Genomic DNA, 21,284 nt, shown 5'->3' with positions numbered 1-21,284 from the left:
AGGTCAGCTGTGTGTTAGCATTTATATTGTCTGCTATCCTATGTACTGAGAAGGTCTTGCTCTGATGTGTAGCTCAAAAGGACTGTTTTACTTGCAATGAGAGGAGGATTTGTTAGCAACAAGTCTGAGGAGTACATGAGCATGGAAAATTAAGCAGGCTTAAAACTTCTGGGCTGTGCCAGGATTTCAGTGGTGGATAATGCTGACCACGCTGTACATCTCTTGCAGGATGGATCTAGTGAAAAGCCTTCATTGCTATCAATCCACCACCTTCTCAAAGATGGTATGATCACTTTAAAAGAGTTTGAACGTCAGTATTGTTTCCCTCTGGTACCTGAAATTTTCAGTAGTTTTAAGATTTAACCAACCCCTTATGGGCTCATACCAGCCTGTGAACTCTATGTAATTTTGTATATTATCTCCACTGCAAATATTCTGTGGTTTCTTGTTCCCTCCTGGTATAAGTACAATATCTATAATGCAGCACTTGCAGCCACTGCTAGGGCCTTGGACAGTTGTGGGGGGAAATGTGAATTAAAAGTGGATTTGAAAAAAAAATAATCCCTTACTTAATGGTACCTTTGTAACTGATTAGATTTGGTAATGGACTTGCAAATGAAGTTTAAACATTAATCTAAGAGCTCAATTAGGTAAGGTATTATGGTGCAGCAGAGGTTTCCTCCATTCCCCAAGCAAGTGAAACAAAACTTGGAAATGAAGACAAAATTGGCTTCTTTTCTTTCTTGCCTTTTGAGAGGTTTAGCAGAGGTTGTTACTGAATTAATGAAATACTATTGATTCATATATCCTTTCTCCTAAGTGAAATGGAAGGGGATATCACTTATGTTTCCTGCATCAGTTTCATACTGCAACTGGCAACACTGTTGAACCCTCCACAGGCCTGAAAATCCCCAAGCAAATCAGACCTCGCTGGAGGTCACCTGCTGACTGGAGATACATTAGCAAGCCAACTGACTTTTTTGAATAAACTCTTAAGATTTCACTTTGTACTGGGAGTCATAAAGCACACTTTTCAGTATGAACAAGTTACTGGACCCCATAGTGTTTGCTCGCAAAGGTTCAAACTCAAAGTTGCACTTAACTACATGTCTAAATGGGAATTAAAGTCAAGGGTGTGCTTAAGTACTGTTCTAAACAGAAATGTTTTCCTGAATCCATAATAGCAACAAAGAGTAATTCCTCCCACTGCAGGCCTTGCAGGGTAGAATGCCATAACCTACATTATGCGGGAGGTCAGACAGGATGGTTGGCTGTAGTTATCCTGTTTGGACCTACAGCCTGTGAATACAACACATCGTTGATCAAATACCAACTTTCCAACTGGATTATGTCCAGCACAAGTGAACAGTGTTTAGAAGTATAAGAAAGAAATAAAGACAGGCCGGGGTAATTAAACACGGGAGATTTTTTCCGTTCACAAACTCCAGCCATCCGTGGTTTGGATAACTTGTTTTATTAAAAAGCTATCTTGCTACAACGTATTTCAACAATCCTTTATTCTGCTCATTCTATTAAGGTTGCTCTAAAATTATTCCACGGAGTATTGCCAGCAGCTTTGAGACCTTTAGCACACAGCATTAAGTAGAAATGAATAAAGGCTTGGCTAAAATAATACATGGCAACTCGCTCAAAAGGCACTGTCAAGACATTTTATACACCTCTCCTTTTACTCTGCTTTGTTTATAATATTCCTCTGAGAAGCCTGAAAATGCTTGATTCTTCTCACTGGCATTTGGTCCTTTATACTGTGCAAACAGAATTTGTCTTCAATGGCAATGTTGTTGTGCCTGGCTTTTCCGTCTTAAGATTCTCAGCTTGCATAGTCCACTACTCTGCTGGATCAGCAGTAGAGATACCCCAATGATTGCTCTTAGGCAGCTGTGTGATTAAGGGGGCATCTGAAATGCAAATTGGCAGTCTATATAAACTAAAGACTGAGAGACAGGCATTAAAATATCTCCACAGTACATGAACTCAGGAGATGCTGAGTTTGTTAAAGAATGCAGATGTCTTCTGGCAGTTTCCCACCACAAAAACTAAGTTCAGTGAGAGATACTTGTTCTATGTGCACCTAGTGACACCTTACAACAAAAGATGTCCTTCAGTACTGCAGGGAGGACAATGTGAGCAGGAGGATCTTTTTGTTGGCTGTGACCATTCATCAGTGGGATGATAGCACTGATGCTGCCTCAAGTATAAGAGGCTCACAACACTAGCTTGGTGCATGCTGTGGGGTGAGTGCTGAGTAACTCAGGGTGACCATCCAAACCATCTCCTTCACATGTGGGCTGACAGCCTCAGCAGCATCACTTGTGCAAACTAGAAGGCTTCCCTGAGCAGGGCATTGAGGCAGGGAGTTGCTTGCCTTGTCCTCCATCTTCTTGTACTCTAGTGCTTTTGCTACATATTCATCACAACTCCTCCTTTCTTCTCTTGCTTTCCTTTGGCTGCCTCAGGAGAAGCAGGAATGTGGAGCCAAGTGACTACTGATTGCTGATTCAGTTCTCTCTGAGGCAGCACCAGTGCTCTGCCAGATTTAATTACATGAAAAAATTCATTTGGAAATGTGAAGGCTTTTTATAATCCCTTAGGTCAGATCCTTTTCTCAGCTATGCTGGCGTCAATCAGGAGGATGTCAACAAGAGCCAGTGAGATCTCGTTTAAAGTACAGCCTTAATTCCTTTCCAAATCTCCTAACAGAGTGGAGATGCCACCATAGAACAGTTGTCTTTCAGCAGCCAAACCAACCCCTGCTGTAAGTTGTTGCTAGGACCAGCTATAAAAAAATCATTTCCATTAGTCCAAGGCCTATGTCTTCTCCCACTATCCAGCTTCCTGCTTCTCCACTGCCTCCTCGCCCAGACTTGGAATCACACAAAGTGACAGTTGTTGGTCACAGCATCCAAATCTGCAAGAAAAATATAAAATCCAGCCCAGGAATATTCCAGGGAACAAAACTGGAATTTCTTGAATTCAGGAAGAAAAACCATTCAGGGCAACTAAGATTTCACAGTAGATGGGCATTAGAAGGGCTTTCACCACACTTCACAGACCTGCTGAGAGTAGGTCTCTCTACTGGTGTTACTTTCTCCGTATTTGAGAAGAAAAGCAACAGCTGTTTGATAGCAGTGTAACACTTCCAGACAACTTACGAGAAATGAGAAGTGGAATTCAGACTTTTTTTTCCAAGACCATTGCCACTACTTTACCCGCTGATTCTCTCTCATGAGTTGTGTGATACAGCCCCAAGAGACCTTGCTTGAAGAGCAGTTCTCCCAAAGTAAGCCACTGTGAAAGCCATTTTTGACAGCTTTTTCCAGATTTGAGAATTTCCTTGGCGCGAGACCAACCCCCTCACAAACCAGACATGAGTATTGCTCATTCTCCGTTTTCCTTTCACCTCCTTTCCATGGGAAGGACTAATACCTCTATGCAAAGACCTGTCTGGAAGTTTTCGACCTCAAACAAAGTGCTACTAAGATGAATATTCAAGGAAAGCCTTTGCTTGATGTAATTTCTCAGTCTTCACGCCTCAGTTGCATTTTGACATGCTCATTGAATCTAACTTGTCATCAGCTACAGATATTTCAAAAGAAAAGATCTTGTATTTTGCTATGGATTTGAGTACATTGGCCTTCACTTTGAGCTAATGTATACCTGCATATTTCCACTAGCTTTGATACACATAGAATGATTAGGCCCTACCAGGGTTTCACCCTGTATGTTTCCTTTGAATTAGCCTTGTGTCAGCTCTTTCCCTCAGAAATGGAGCTCAGACTCCTGCCTGCATTACGGAGCCCCAAAAGGAACCAGCCATGAGATGGGAGATTGTACCCATCCCTCAGGCGATTGTAAAAGGGAGGTGGCAAGACTGACGAGTCAGACACTTTAAATGAGGTACTACAGAGCAGCTGGTACATGGTACCTTGCTAGCAGGGTCAGACAAGTCTGAGCACTTTTCTGTTTGTGGGGTGCTTTTGAGATATGTAGTTGAGATTTATTTTAGTGCATTTGGTTCTGGGCATACTTACAGAACAGAATTTTATGTCCATATCTATATTGCTTATGTGCGTGTGTGCATTTTTATACGTGTGTATATATATTGTAGGCACATTGTTTTGGTTGCCTGCTCTTCAGATTTAGGACACAAAAAAATCAACAGTTTCATAATTCACTATTAGCATTCACAGACCTTTCCAGCCTCCTAAACCATAACTGCTCTCTATATTTTGTGAGATCAGATGACAAGGATGACTGCCTCTTAACAGTGCCTCATAACGGTGAGTACTGAAGTTGGACAACGCATTAGACTGTAAAATTGCAGCCAATAATCATGGCTCAAAGCATGTCTCTGACATAAGCCTAAATATTTCTCATTAAATATTATAGGAGAGGAATATAAAAATCTTACTTGGTCCCTCATTGAAGCAGTAAACAGCACAGCCAATGCACCTGCTACAAAGAGCTCTGTAAAATTTCCTATAAGGTATGGCATCCAGGATTGAAGAATTAGTTTGTCACCATGTTCATCCATGTTTTGAGGAAAGAAAGTGGTTCCTGGGGGACCAAGTATAAACCTTTCCAGACGTGGCCAGTCTTAGGAACCTCAACACTCTGTTTGAGACCTCAGTAATTCTCTATATGACTGCAAAGCACGACTGCTTGCAGTAGTCAATGCGGTGATATAAGACATGACACCTCCATCCCTTCCAAGGCAGATCCCTTGCTCAGGTGAATGAGAATTTGGCGTCTGTATCAGCAGCCAGTTTGGCCCCTCAAAATAAGGTGTCAATATGTGGTTTTCAAGTCAGTTGCCAGCAGGGATTTGCTTCTGTGGGAGATGGTCCTGGATTAAAAAAAAAAAAAAAAAGTCATGCTAGCACTTTTGTTAGTTACATCAGTACAAAATCTGTGTATAGATCAAGCCAAAGGGTTAGGATTCAAAATATTCCTATTAGATGGTGTTAGTTTGCTGGAAGCAAATTAATGCACTCAAAACTCTAGTTCAGGCAACATAAACCATACTTTAACACTCACTAAGCTGATGAAACTGAAGCCTTGCAGGCACAGCCAGGCTTCAGTTCAGCATTGGCCTCCATGAAAGAGGGCAAACAGTCATGCACAGCTCTGCTTGTGCTCCAAGCTAGCCAGATGTGAGGCAGCCAAGAAGTCCTACTGAAACATGTGCATTGGATTCCGTGTGTTATATGTACTCTTGATTAGTTTTCCATTTCCAGTCTTGGAAGACGTCGTTATTCATATGTGGATTAATTATGCATCACATGCTCCTTTTGCAATCAAGAAGCAATATCAGCATTTTCCTGCAGCTACAGAAGCACCCTTACACTGAAAGTTTTGTAGGTTGGCATCTTTTCCTTCAGAAAATCTGGAAAGGTGAGAGGAAGAGAAAGGAGAAATAAACTTGCTACAAGTGTTTCTTAGATTTAATTTGCTTACTGTGAGCTATGGACTTATATTTAAAATAATTAAAAATATCACATTCGTAGCACATATGGGGTTTCTAATTCTATATTGACCACATAAAAATGACCGGGTATTAGGCGATTCTGAGCATCTTCTATAGCTTCAGTACTCAGCAATTTTTAAAATCAGGCCACTTGATTTAGGCAGCTAAACAGGCACATTGCAGATAGTTTGCTTTAATTAGGTCCCTAAAGTTAAAAAAGATTAGCAGAAAAATACCTAAAGAAGCATTTTTATTCAGGGGGCAAAATATAATGCAGTGTTAAACTATTAAATGTAATTTGCGTGAAACATGATGTGTGCACATAACTCCCTCTGTTTGAACTTTACAGCCTTCTATATAATATACTAGTAATAATTTTCCTCTTGTAATACTCGGTAGGTTTCAGTTGCTTTGGGGGATATTAGGTGAACTCTTTGGAGGTAAAATGACAACTGCAAATGAATGGTAAGATTGTGTAGCTGAGTGGATAAAATACTTTAAATTATAGCACTATGATAAAGACACCTCTGCAAAGGTTGCAAATCATTTTTCATTTTAAGGTCAGTGTTCATGATTCCACTAACATTTTCAGAGAGGTTTAAGAATGAGGTTCATTCTGTTTAAATGTGTCACAAGACTGTATCTGTGGAAAGCTTTCTGTGCCTGCAGAAAACCCTGCTCCTATTCCATAGCAAGGGAAGATACAATCCTCTGTCTGGGAGAATTCCTCGGGAAATTCTTTAATTTGGCACTAAATTTTTGAATCCAATCTAATTCTTTCTCCTCCAGCTCAAGTCATAGGCTTTTCTTTTCTAATCATACGCCCGTCTTGTGCTACTAATGAGGGTCACAAGCTTATACACAAGGAAAAGGGTATTTTACCTTAGAAAGATATCTTGTGAGAGAGTGCTGGATTTCAAATTTGGGAGTTTTCATGGGATTTATACAGGAGAATTACGCAAGCACTTAGAGGACTGTAAAATAAATCTCCCTCAAATGTATCTCTACAATAGTAGGAGATTAGATTTCTGTAGGGCTGTCTGCATTATTCAAAGAGATGTCCTTTTTAAAGCCTAGCTCAGCTATGGTACTGCACCAGTAGTCTGTGTGCAAGGGTAGACAGGACTTGATCTGGTCGTTCCCTCATGAAAACCTGCTCTCACTATTGCTGTGAAACAAACACAAGTTTTCCTTGTGGCTTAGCTCCCTAAAAGCTGGTGTCAGTTTTGTCTTGACAAATGCAACCTAAAAGCTTTCATTTCCTCAGCACCCTTACGGAAAAATTACTTCAGGAAAGTGCTTTGATGGGTTGGGAGTTTTTCCCAGATTTTGCCCTTAGTTGACTTCTCAGAGAAAAGGGTGAAAAAAGCAAGAGCAAAAAGAAAGTGTAGCGCCTCCAAGTTCAGGAGGAATTTTTCAGGAACGCGTCCTAACTTCATGATGTTTGAAACATCAAATTTGGGCCGTGTCTTATATCATGCCTATAGGTCTGGCAGAAAGTTTGTGCATGAGGCCAAATTCTGCCCATATTGCTCTGTGTAACAACATGGACTTGAATATCTGTCTCCTGAACTTACACTGAAGAAGAGAGGTAGGTATTTTGATCTTGCAATTTAATGATGAGACTGGTAGTTATTGTTTTTCTGTCTCACTTTTGGAAAGGAAGACTTTTCATGGCATTGCACCCCCAAGAGGTTTCCAAACGGATATACGGCTAAATTTGCTGCTAGTGTAAGTGGTCACAACCCTTTATACCTTAGCTGGATAGAAGAGCCTACACCAACAGTGACCCTGCCCTGTTCTTCCAGGCTGAAGGTGTTATCCATTACTGGAAGCATCTTATTCATCACTTCTAGCGCCGTACATATCAAGATCCGCTCACTCTATCGCCTAACGGCAGCTGCATCACCTCTCAACTCCCCTGTAATTTAGTTTATTTCTCCATCTTAACTTCAACTCCAACATAAACACCGCCGTTTTCCCTTTGCGGGGGACTTGAGAAGGGCCTTAGGGGCACTTCGGCTGCGATGGTGATTTTGCAGCGTTGCTTAATGAAGTCCCTGATTAACGCCGACGCGCTGCGAGCTCCCCCTCCTGTCGCCGAGACAGAGCCGAGCCGAGCCGTGCGGCTCCGGTTTGGCACCGCTTGGACCTGCAGGAGGGTAGAGGGATGCTGGAGGCAGGGGGTTTAATTTTGAACGAAGTAATAGAAATAGAGCACTGCCAAGAGAGGTCTAGTATTGAAAAACTGGTGTGTCAGAAAGCAAAGCAGCTTTATGTTCTACACTAGAGCCTTCATGGGCTGCGATGATAAAATTGCCTGGCACGGTACAACAGTAGCCTTTGCCAGGACATCACTTAATTTAAACAATTGCATCTTTAAGAAGGAAATAAATGCTAAAATTACAAGAAAATCCCTTGTTCCTTTGCTATCTCTGTATCTTCCCTTGTAATGATTTAACTCAAAGGGCTTGGGATCTAGGAAGGAGAAAACGGAATTTTTCAGATGCTGTAAGCCTGCCCCTGAGGCAGAGAGGAAAAGCGAACGTAGAGTAGTGTAGAGAGGGGGCACCACATGCATTGTAGTCAGAACAATTTTATTCAGGCTCTCCTCATCCATGTTTTATAGATGCAGTGTGCATTTATACGGCAAGAGAATGGGCAGAACCTTGCATGATATAACTCCAGACACGAGGGATGGGAGACCCAGATCCAGAAGTGCATTTGCTGTGAGTCCTACTAAAGCTCATCTTCACACATGGCATCTTGAGGGCATTTTAAGAAGGAATGAGGTTTTCCAAGTGAAATCTCTGCTGAGAAATCACCACCAGCCAGTGTTGCCAGACAACAGGCACTCACTGTAGCTCTTCCCTTGGGTCTGACATGGTTTAGAGCCCAATCACGTGGTGAATCTGAGCAGAACAAGCCCAGGAGTTTCCTCTCATTCTTCCTTAAAGGCAGGGTACAATTCAGTCACTATGAGCTAGTGGCTTGAGGTGTGTAGCTGCTCCCTTGTTTACAACAGAGCCAACCCCATGTGGATGGAGGGGGGAAAGAAAGAAATTGTATTCAGACCTCTTGTGAATGAGGACTGAGAATTGTCATTAAAATGGAAGAAGCGGGGCATCACTAGGGGTGAAAGTGAACCCAGGCATAATTTTACCTGTGTCCTTCTGCCACTTCCCACTCCTAGAAAAGCCTGGAGGATGGGCTAGGGAGAGAAGAAGACAGGGCTATTGACACACAAGGAAAGCTGGGGCTGGGGAGCAAGGCTCACCCCTGGAGCTGAAGTAATTCCTTAAAGCTGTGCATAGAGTACAATGAGTCAAGAGTCATTTAAGACTGGAGGTGGGAATAAAGAATTTAGTACATCACTTGTGGGCTTTCACCAAAGCCTAAGCAAAAGTCTGAGAGAAAGCAATGTGTGTTTGCACAGTTTGCAGCCCAGCCAGGAAAATCTGGCATAGCTCAGGTACGACAGGGTAGAAGTTTTCAAAAAAATCCTACTTCCGTTCTTCAGCCTCCCCTCTCTAAAATCCATCAAGGACATTCATAGGCCCCTCTAGACTGGGGAGTACCTTTAAATCACAGAACAAAACACTTTTTTTTTTTTGAGCAGTGACTGTATATGTGTGTCTGGATGCAAACTATTGTGGACAGGAGCCGTGTGCTGAGAAACGCGTATGTGAAGTAGAGAAGAAGAAGACCACCAAACAGGCAGAGCAGAATAGAGCTTTACACCTGGTACAGGCTTTAACCCTTTCCAGACTAGGGGACCAGATGATGCAGTTTAAAACAGCCATAACCTCCATCAGGCAGTTGCTGTGGGTAAGGTGCTTGTGAGTACCCCATACACCTTTCTCCCTCCTCCCCACTAATATTATCATGCAAGCTGTGAGCATACGCCAGACCAAAATCTCACCCCTGTAAGCTGTCTCAAAACCCTTTTGCACCACAAGGCCATCGAGAAGTATTCATAGTAAGAGCCAGACCTTTTCTCTTAGTCAGAACTCTACATGAGGTATGTTTATTGGTTTCAGTCAGACGTTCATATTACTATGGCCATATTACGGTCTCTAAAAGTAAATCAGAGTTTTAATCTTAAAAATAAGTGATGGAGAAACCTTCCAGCCATCAAAGCAAGGTTTGACTCAAAGAGGAAGAAAGAAGCCGTTTGTTCATAGACAGCCTCAGAAATCAAAGAAGCCAGAATCTCCACTTCCCCAGTCACCACCTTCGCCAGCGCTGTCTTGGCACCAGGCTCTTCTCCTGAAAATGTGAGTGGGTGGAGTTGTATTTGCAGGCTGGAGGGAGTTTCTGAGCTGACATGGTGCCAGTTTTGGGCTTTAACGGTTGTTTTCGTTGTGAGCTGCTGAGATTGTAACAGGAGCATTTTTAATAATGTAGGGGGCAAAAATTAAAAAGAGGCAGCTAGATAAAGCAGCAATCCTGGGACAATCTGTAAGTCACAGTTAAGAGGGAGATACCTGGAAGATTTGCCAAGTTCAAAGGTCTTCGTTATTAATGTTCCAGTAGCTGATTTGATGGATTGTCTCTAGTCTGTGTCCCCTTACTCCTTCCACCTTCTTCCTAAAGACAAATGCTTAAGACAAATGTCTAGATGGAGGGATAGACTCTGTAATAGATTATTTCTTATTACTTAGGAATTGGTTAATAATTTACTAATTCAATTTCAGTGTTTCATCCCCCACTTCAATTAATCTTCAGAATAGAAAGTAAATGCTGCTCTTTGTCCTTCCAGTGCTAATGAAGAAAGAAAATAATGAGGAGACTTGGTCTTGATACCTTTCTAAATATGATTTAGCTGTGTAAGAGTTAATTTCCCTTTTTTGCCTCTTCTTTTATTTACTTCTCATTCTTAAATATAAAACCCACTCATAAAACTGAAAGATGTATAAGCTGCTTATAAGCCAAATTTCAAGCATGTTGCACAAGTCTTACTCTAGTAAAATCACACTTCTTGGCAGTGTGTTACAAAAATTGTACATACCTATACTCTTCTATTTTGTAGATAAATATTTTTTTACACATACTCAAATAAAACAAGATATAGAAACTTTTGTACAAACTTTTGTCTGCCACTTTGGAATGGTGCTTTAAGGTCTAGCAGATACAGAGAGTGACAATTTGTTAGTTTCTAACAAATTGTATCTGTGGCCATAATGCATTTCAAAGAGATGTTTTTTTTTTTAATTGCATCCGTCAGGAATTACACAATATAGTCAATCCAGCCTCCTGACATCCCTCACAGCCCCATTTCCTATAATTCTGTTACCTTTTTTTTTTACTCTCCACCTATCATATTTTTCTACCCTATTCCTCCCATCAGGGCTCTGACAAATGTTTTTAGCCCTGCCTATAGCACTGTACACAGGATGCATGGGAGTCTGTGATTGACGGCTGCTTGTCTGCCAGTGCACAGGTGCAAATTAGGAAATCAGTTCAGATTCCAGCCAACAGACTTCTGTTCTTGCAGCATGTTGTGTCATCAGTGGCAGGGGTTTGGACGTAAACACTTAGGGCACTAAATGGCATGTTCTAACTTTCAGATGCTTTTTGCCAAGTGTGATTTCACACCATGGGAAACAAAAAAAATTCTGTCAACGAGCCTCCAAAGAGCAATATTTCCCTATTTTTACTTACCACAGAGTCCATTTTCTTGAAAGAAAAATTATGGTAGTAGTGTGTGGTCAAAGTTGATAAGCTCACTTCGTGTAATTGCCACCGACATAGAAAGAAAACAGCCTTTTCCCCCACACCTACATGCTTGTGTAAGCCTGTCTCATTAGAGAACAAGGGCAGTACATTAAGCCATTCAATAGCAGGACTAGAATCCTGTCCATGCAATGAAGGGAAGCAGAAGTGCTGTTCAGTATGGGCTGTGCTGTGAGAAATCCTATATAGTCAGGACAGGACTCCTCACAGCAGTCTGTTGGCATCATTTTCCCCATGAACAAGAGCATTCGGATCTGTATCTAGCTAGAGTTTGCTTCTGAGGGCTGCGTAAGTGATCACTGGCTGGAAGGCTATATCCAGGTCTGTTACAGGCCAGTACTCCTGAGGTTTTTGTCTTTGTACAGGGCAGGAAATTCCCTGTGCGTCTCATTCTCTACTTTGCCCTCGAGCAGAAGAGAAGGCAGGGCTTGCTGTACAAAGTTTACTTTAAAGATTCCGAATTCTATTAAGCAAACACACCTACACACCACAAAGCAGACCCCTAGATATATTAGAACTGTGAATTGTCCCAGATCTTTGGCAGTAGGGAAGTAAGATTTTCCAAGTGACTGAGTAAATTGATGCTTTCAAAAGCACTGTAAACTGATCCATTGGGCTTGACTCTGAGCTCCCTTTATTCCAGCGTAAATCTGGAGTAAGCCTGCTGACCACCATAGAGTCAAGCCAAGGAAAAACAGAATCCCTCTCTTTACTTTATTTCTTTTGCCATGCTAGCTAATCCCATAGCTGCAACAAAACTGAAAAATCTATATATACAAACTCCATTGGCCAGGCTATCTTATTGTGAAACCTACAGTATATCCCAACCTTATAAAAAATCATTCAAGTGTGACACAGTCCTCTCTCTTGCTTTTCTGATAAGCAGAGAGGAAGGGCTGCCAATAGCACAGAAATCAGAAGATGGAAAAATAATATTTCACAGCAGGGGAAAAACATAACTGAATGGAGATCAAGGCAGCTAAATTAAAGAAACCCACAATACCAAGGTAACATTGGCACAGCACAACACATTGTTGCAGTGGAGACATTTAGGTAACTAAAGGATTCCCCTGATGGCAGCCTTGTATTTGCAGAAAGCAGCATCATCCTCACTAATGAGTGCCTTCCGAAACTGTGCTCCTGTCCAGTGGCTTCGTTTGAAACAGATTAAACTGATGCAAAGAATTTTATTGACTTCAGCAATCAGTGCACGAGACCTGATGAGTTTAAATAAAAGGTAAACTGGTGGAATATTGCTGTGATTAATGAACCCACAGTTCACCAGACTGCAGATGGTTCTACTGCATTGTTTGTCCTGTGTGACACTATGTATTTAGAAGGGTGTGACAACTTTCTATGACATCATAAAAAAAAACAAATGGGCACATTTTGAGGTTAGCAGATGTTTAAAACAAAAATAATGGTAGAATTTAGAAGTGGCATCGGAAAGGTATTTGTCATGTCTCTGCTGTTTGAAAAATCTAGAATGTGCCTTGCACCCTGTAAAAATTGTCTGCAGTTTTTAGTTTCAATACATAGATTCTGATACATGAAATGCAAATCTCATTTTTGAGGACACAGTAATTTGTGTGCAAATCTTCAAAGAGCAACTGAAAAGATTTTTTTCTGCCTTCCTGACTATATCTGGTAGTGGAAGTACTCTTCACATCTGTTGTTCAGTGTCTTTTTTTTTTCAACCTCAGTTTTGCAAACAAACCCTTCCAGGGTGCGGTACCATTGACACCCAAGATGTGCGGTATTGTTGACACATTGAACGTCATATTCTGTAAAGGAGGCATGCCCTCCTGATTTCTCTAAGCATATAGATGGGACTGGATTCTTACCAGCCATGTGTCTGTAGGCTGGTAGATGTCTCACTAAATCAGGTTCTATAAAATTATGTTTTGACGTGGAGTATTACTCAACAAAAGAAGTTAAAACTCGGAAAAGAGGAATTGAATTTCTGCAGTGATGCTATTGTTGCCTGTTCGTATATTGGTAATGCCTAAAGCCCAGTTGTGCCATAAGAAGAAAAAGGTCATGTTCAGAGGGCTACTATTTTTGTCATGCCAACTGATGCAATAGTTAATGGCTCTCAGACTACGGCCTCTGCAGACGTCTTGCTACGCTGCTGGTCAATTGAGAGAAAGCAGCTTCCATAGGCATATGCGAGATGCTTCAAGAAGCAGCCTGTAAGCCTGGAAGAAGGAGGAAATAAGGAGAGAGGACTAATGTAGTGGTATTTGCTAAAGAAGTAGCCACCATACCACCTGGAAGGAAGGGGAAGAAGGAAGTAATTGTCCATTTTGTGTGTTCAGAGATGATAGGAAGAAAAAAAAACTTGCCTGACTGGACACGCTGCCCAAAATTCAGGACATCATTCGCAGGGCATTAAGAAAAGGCAGGAAGAAGGAAGAGTGTAAAAAAGAAAAAGTGGAAAAGGTTAAAAAGAAGCAGAAAAACATGGCCAGACAAATATGGAGAAAGACAATGCTTCAAACTATGGGGAGAGAGAAAGAAAAGAAAAAAACAAAAGAGGAGAAAAGGTGCTATGAATTCTTTGAGAAAGGATCACGAACACAGCATCAAAGCAAGGTCCTCCTGTTTCAATTCTAACTTAATCAAAATGTTGAATGAAAACATTCGCAGAGCAACTTTGTTACACTGTGGATAAAGTTTCCCAAAGCATGTCTGTGCAACAAAAGAGGTTATTATATTATGTAATGTTATATAATTATACTGGTGTAGTTCCTAGTGTGAATGTTCTAGAAGTGAAAATTTTTCCATTTTTTACTTATATTGCCCTGGAAAGGCTTTTAGTTGTGCCGGAGACAGTATTTTTATGTTGGGACAGGAGTTAACAGGTAGGGTTATGCTTGTTTAACTGTATCTATATACTTGTATTGATGTGAAGGGTGAAATGTGCCTGTGTGGACAAAGCCTGAAATATCTTCAGGTCGTAGAATAGACATGACATTCTCTAGCTTAACAAGAAGTCACTTTTCAAAGATAACTTTTATGATTGTATGGGAACAGAGCAGTACAACACAACATTTAACCAGGAAGAAAAAAAAAAAAAGGTATTTTACAGTTATTCAGAAATGTTTATGTTTTGTGAGCTCATACTTACATGTAAGCAGTTGTTCAAGATGGTACATGGAAGTTTTGTTATCATGAATGTAAGAAGAGATAATGAGAAAATATTATGTGTGAAGTTATAGACCATGCTGTGAACATGTCTATAACCTTTGGCATAATCTGAGAGTTACTGTGGCCTATATCAGGAACAGAAAATTAGACAATGGCATTTAAGAAGCCTGGAAATTAAGGGCTCTCTAGTGCTGGAGCTTTAATAGCATAGACCTTTTTGTTTTAACTATAGATTCGCCTGGGAAATTAAGAATGTTTTATCCTTCAATAATTATGAAAAATATATGATTCAAATGTTAAATACAGTTAACAATCAGATGCACATTCTATTCTTTGCTTCCATGTGCTGGTCAGACAAAAAAAGAAGAAAAGAAGTGCTATACACTGGTTTCTCAAGAATGCAGCATCAGGGATCTGTAAAAGTCTGAGTGATTCTATTGCATCCTTTTCAAGGGCTCTAATAATAAGGAGGCCTAGGGAGAAAAACTGCAGCTGAAGACCATTGAAGTCTTGAACTGTAGTCAAGCCACAGAGCGAAATTATCAAGCCCTGAACACCTCTCCTGATCCTTCTCTGTTGAGAAGAAGCTTTGTTAGAAGAGGAGGCAGAGGTTGAAAGACTCAATTGAAATCTGCACTAAATACATTTTCTGAGAAGTTAGGACATGTGGATTTTTCCCCCACATGGATTTACAAATCCACAGAATTGGAGCAGACAGGGAATCGCTCATTTTTTTAGTAGAAAGAATAAACTAGAATAAGAATATTACCAATTCAGTGTATGAGCAAGCAAAGCAGATTTTCTTTTACTAACCCATCTGAGCCAGAGTGACACATACTGTGACACTGAGAAATATTTGAAAGGGCAGAAAGAAAGGACTGTAGGTGTATTATTTATATGGTGAGGAATCCTTTTGTCTTGGATACTAGGGAAATTATTTTGTCCACTCATTGCCGAGTTCTTAAATATCCCGCTCAGTATAATTGACTAACATTTTGTATCTCTGACTGCAGATCTGTATCTCCACAATAAGCGATTTTCCAGGGTACACCTTTGGAGTCTATGGTCAACCTATAATATTCTGGTGACCATAGGAGAAAATACTGTCCTTTTCATCTGAGTTTATCAAAGCACCCTGCAAAGACAGAGGCATAAATTCATAGAATCATGGAAACACTAAGTTGGAAAAGATCTTTGAAATCATCAAGCCCAACTGTACCTGTCCACTACTGAATCATATCCCTAAGCACTTAATCTACCCGTCTTTTAAATACCTCCAGGGATGGTGACTCAACCACCTGCCCAGGCAGCCAGTGATCGATAACCTTTTTGGTGAAGATATTTTTTCCTAATGTCCAATCTGAACCTGGGCTGGTGCAACTTGAGGCCATTCCCTCTCATCACGTATCACTTGGGAGAAGAGACCAACCTCCACCTCACTACAACCTCCTTTCAGGCAGTTGTAGGCAGTGATTAGGTCTCCCCTCAACCTCCTCTTCTCCAGAGTAAACAACCCCAGTTCCCTCAGATGCTCCTCGTAAGACTTGTTCTCCATCCCGTTCACCAGTTTCACTGCTCCTCTCTGGACAATTCTAAGTGTACAGTATTTATAACCCATCCTCGGGTGTTCTTTCTTGAGTATTTTGTTGCAAGATAGAGACACTCTGAGGTTAAGATTCCATGAGAAAAACATCTCCTGGGATAACTGTGCAGGCAACACAGTTGCGCAAGCAAACCACAACATCAGGAGGTGCAGTTTGGGCAGGCAAAGCAGCCTTTTAAACTGGCTTTTCCCCGGCTACACTTAACATGATGCCAGAATAGGAATGTCAGAAGCTAACAATTTATTACTGTACTGGAAAGCATCAGCTATGGATTTGGTCCAGCAATGGCTATTACCATTGGCCATTTAGTGGTGACAAATAAAAACCAAACACAAGTTTAAATGTAAAGTTGGAATTTCCTGCATGTTAGCAGGAGAAGGGTGGCACAACTAGCACATTTGCTGCAGTGTGACACGTTGTCTCCAGCAGTCCTTTTGTTTGGTTCATGTTGGCCAACACCTTGCACCTCTCCCAGGGTTCTTGCCAACAGGAATGCCATTGCCCTGGGAGCTTTTCTAGGGCAGGACTGGTTGATGATAGTCCATCTACTGCTCAATCTAGTACAACTGTTCCACTTTCTGAGTTTCTTCAGGACCCGAGTACTGATGCCAAGGAAAGGTGGTATGTAGAAATGGAGAGCTGATGATGACCAATAAAGCAGCAGTTTCTGTAAAGAAAGAGGAAACTCATGTGAACTAGGAGACCATGCAGTGCTAGAAGAGAAAAAGTCAAGGGGTCTGGAATACAGCAATCCAGGGAGCCTGTGTGCTGCAGAGACTGAGAAGAAAAGCAGATCCAGCTACTGCAAAGACCGAAGGAAGAACAGAGATCACAGGGAAGCCAGCATTCTGCAGAAAAGCAGATCCATCAGGCACAAAAAGAAAGTGACAGGAAAGTCTAATGAGTGGCTAGCAGTGAAGTCTGTAGGTACACCTCCATTTATACCTTCAGTGTAACTCCTGGTTAATATCATCCTCTTCTTTAAAAGGAGGGAAATTGAGGGTCAGAATTATAGAGTCACTTCTAGAGACACGGACAGGGAAAGCATCACATATCTCTCAGTCCTGATCGCTAAGTACTAGATATAGATTGGCCAAACTGAGAAAGCAGTGAATCATAGTATCTTCAAGGTAAAGCAATTTTAAGGCTCAATCTCATTGCCTGGAAGCAAGGCAGAACCCCCTGGAAATAGATCTCATGAAACTTCTCATGATGCTGTGAAAGAGAATTGATCTAAGCATCTTCAGTTTTTCAGTTACCAAAATGAACCAGACTATACACCAGGAGAGGCATAAAAGAAGCACAGTTGAGGTAAAAGATATGTGTAGTTACATGCAGCTGTACTTCTCTGCTTAAGCATTTGGAATTAATTGCCAGCAACTCTTCATGTCTGTCGGAGTTCAGCCAGGACTTTAATAAGGACAGAACGTGTAACAGGTCTCAAGTACTTCTGCCTGCACAACAGTCTCTCAGCAAGGCCTTCAGAGAGCTCCCAGGACTAGTCTCAAACAAAACTAAAACCAAGGAGCATATAGCAGCTGTCTGACAATGAGACCTAGACTTTTTCTTCCACAACTAAATCCTCTTTGGCACTGGAATAAAAGGAGAGGAAATAAGTCTTTTTCTGCTTGTGGACCCTTTCATTCTTCTGTAAGGAACTGAAAAAGATATAACTCTAAGGACCAAGAATTGTATTGTGTGAGAAAATTACAGCAAGGGAAGTTGGACTGCATCATTAAGTTATGGCAAGACAGTTGTGAGCAGGAAACCAAAGGATGAGCCTGTAAATTCACTACCTGTAAATTTACTGTCACGTAAATAAGCCACTCGAGTTTTCTCTGTTACATTTTCTCTCATTTGAATGCAGTTCCTCTTTTGGCCCAGTTCAGAGTTTCTGCTGAGCTTTATTCAAATAGCTGTGTCATAAGTCCTGAGCTTATCGTAGTTTTTCCTTGCTACCTCACTTTGTATCACAGGGTCACACAAAAAAGACTAAGTGTGTCATCACAGGACTGTGTGAGATATCAGCATGTTTCTGGCTTTGCTGCTGCCACTTGCAAGCGTGACATTAGCAGTGAGATGACATTAGGACAGCCAAACTGATGATCATTTCTTTTCATCTCCCCACAACAGGCGTGACGCAAAACTCACTGGAATTGGTAGAAATATAAGGGGCTTTGGCTCAGACCCAAATAGACCAGCCAGGAATAATGCTGGAAATGTATCTGGAGCTGAGATGGTACAAAGGGATTAATCCCAGTCACCTTCCTTCAGTAGGAGGCTCAGAGTGATTTGGATTGGCTAGTTTCTGTTGTGAATTAAGCTCAAAGCCCCAAAGGCAACTTGATTCTGGTCATCTATCTTTGCAGCCTCCTCCAAACTCGATCCAGAGGGAAAAGTGACTAATCCTATTCAGTTGCTGCACTGAGCTAGTGCCATCGATTAAAAAAGCTTGGGGCACAGGGAAGATGAATAATCTGGGTTAGTTTCTTCCACAAGTCCTTTGCACAACTTGGCTGAAGGAAAAAAGAAAAGTAGGGAGACAGAGAGAAGAGGCACTGATAAGAAGGAAAGCTCACCTGATAGAGTGCACACGCTTTACAGAAATGAAATAGAAGCAGATCAGTAAGGCTTTATCAAAATTTGCAAGGTAGGGAGATGAGAGGAGCTAGGCCTCCTGTTAGCTGGAAAAAGGGATCATGTTCTACACTCTTTTCTAGTTCTTCACTGTCCGTGCAGGGCTGAAAAGACCGTAATGGGTGGCAGCAAGGCATGCTGCAAAAATGTTTCTGGGCATAGAAGTTGGCTTCTTGGCTCCCTCTCTCTCCAGGGCTATGGATATGGCGTGGCTAGCACAGGACAACAGCCCACTGCCCAATCCTAGCCATGACCTAAGGAGGGGAGTCGTAAAGTGGGAGTTTACACTGGAACAGCTATTCAGGTGATGCCATTAGTAAGTGCTTTCAGCAAATGCATTTTTGGGTAGGCTTCAAAGTAAATAACTGCTGCTGCTGGTTATCTTATTATTATTTTGAACAGGACTATCAAAGATTTTGTCCTGCAGAAGAGGCTAGTCTACAGATAACCCCTTGCCAAAGCTATTAACATAGTAAAGGAAAAGTGTGATTTTTTAACAATCTTTACATTTTCCCTGCCCCCTATTACAGAAGTGTAGGGCTTTCATTATTAATAACAGTTGTCTCACTTGACTTTGGTGCAGGTTTCCTGTGATGACAGGAAAGAGCTAGAGGTTTGTTTGTGGTGAAAGTGGTGATTTTCTGTTTTTAAAAAAGTTATTCCGTAACCAGTGAAATTTATGAAGCCCAGTCACCTTGCTTTGTGTCCTCTCATCTCCTGTATTTGTCAACTGGCATGTGGCACCATACTGCCAGTCCCATCCTCCACAGCCCCCCGGGTTCAGTCAGGAGGAGGCTGACAGAGCGGCTGTGGCTGTTAAGCCTATGGGAGCTGAGTTTTGCCCCCCTTTTCAACAATGAGGGGCCTGAAGTGATCTTATCACTCATCTTTATCTAAATGCCGGTTTTCACAAAATTTATCATGTGTCTTTGAGGCCATTATCAATGCCGGAGATGCTAAAGCTCTATAGTTGCTGGGAGAAGGATGAACATGACTTCCAAAGTGTCATTCCCACAGGCCAAACCAGACAGGCTGGCTATGCTAGCAAGCTGCTTTTGGAGGACAATTCATCAAGGTCTAACATATAGTACCACAAGTAATAAAGACTGAAGAGGAGGGTTTGCAAAAAAAGACAATTCCCTCCCCCCCCAAAAAAAACCCCAAACAAAGAAAAAAAAAACCCAACACCAGGAAGTGTGACACTGCAGTGGAATTCCTTCTCTTGTCAGGGTGACTCTGGAAATGTCACTGGTGTACCTATCTAACACAATGCACTGCTCAACTACACAGAGACCAGGCAGCAAGTCTGTGGGTAGTCGGGGTAGTTTTGGGATTAATCCAGGTGAAACAAGGTGCTCCCGAGATGCGTGCAGAAAACTGCGGAAGGTGGGGAGGAGGGTTAGGAAGGAGAAATAGCAGATGCAGAGGTCCAAGAAGGAAACAGAGGGCAGGTTGACAAAGAGAAATGTTGTGCCTGCTTGAGTGCCCCTTCCAGGGGTACCTCTGGTTCAAGCATTACTGGCTATAAATGACGAAAATCAGAGCCACAACCAGATCCTTGGAGTGAGCCCCACAGAATTGTGAAGCTGCTGTCCTGCAGAGACTGGGCTCAGCATCCCCAGGTGCTCCTGCTTACAGGTGATCCAAACACTCCTTTTCTTCAGGTCCTCAAAAGAAGCCATAGGCATCCATTACCACAGCCAAGGGCTCGGATTCTGGTCTGCACCCTTGCTAAGGGACCGGGTCCTCCTGGCGAGGTTCACCGGTGGGCAGAGAGCCGGGTCCCACGGGAGCCCGAGGGCAGGGCTCCTCGTCCCGGAGGCTCGGCGAGGCTCCCGGGAACGGGAGACGGAAAAGCTGGGCTTGAAGAGGGGGAACCTGCCTTGGCCACGCCCGGTCGCTACGAGGCTGAGATGTCCAACCCCTGGGATGTTTCCCCCGTGCGGGTCCTCCCGCGGGAGGAAGGGTGAAAACACAAAACTCCTATTCATTATCGCCATGCGCCGCGGTGACAGTCATTGTGTTTTCATAGAATCAGAATAGTTTGGGTTGGAAGGGACCACAAAGGTCGTCCAGTTTCCACCTCCCCGTGCCACGGGCAGGGGCGCCTTCCACTAGGTCAGGTTGCTCATAGCCTCATCCAGCCTGGTCTTGAACACCTCCAGGGACGGGGCATCATTTTTGGTCACTGAAGGTGCCAACTAATTCCATAAGCGATCCCTTCTGGATAGGCTGTGGAAACCAGCGGCACTGAGCCGAGTTTGCCCCCCGTGAGGTCGGTGGGAATGCTGGTCCCTATTGTCCCTTGGCGAGCGGGTCCGACGCCTGTCGGAGGAGCAGGGAGCCCAGGGAGCTGCTTGCCGTGCCCAGGCGTGGGCTGGGGGCGGCGGGGCGCTCCGGCCACCTCCCCGCTGGGCGGACGGGGGAGCCAGAGATGGGCAGGAAAGATTTTGGGTAGAAGAGTCAAACGCCTCGCAAATGCAACACGCTAGCAGCCCAGACGGGTGAACGCTGCTGTGCCTTTCCTGCAGACGGGCTCTCCATCTGGGGACTTCAAGAAAAAAAAAAAAAAAAAAAAAAAAAAGAAAAAAAAAAAAGAGGAAAAAAATTCCGTAATACTTTTATCTTTGGAAAATTGAAGGGGGAATATTTTCGTGCCGTCGCTGCCA

This window comes from Cuculus canorus, chromosome 2 (assembly GCF_017976375.1).
Source record: "Cuculus canorus isolate bCucCan1 chromosome 2, bCucCan1.pri, whole genome shotgun sequence".
Classification (NCBI taxonomy): domain Eukaryota; kingdom Metazoa; phylum Chordata; class Aves; order Cuculiformes; family Cuculidae; genus Cuculus; species Cuculus canorus.
This window is presented reverse-complemented; position numbering follows the sequence as displayed.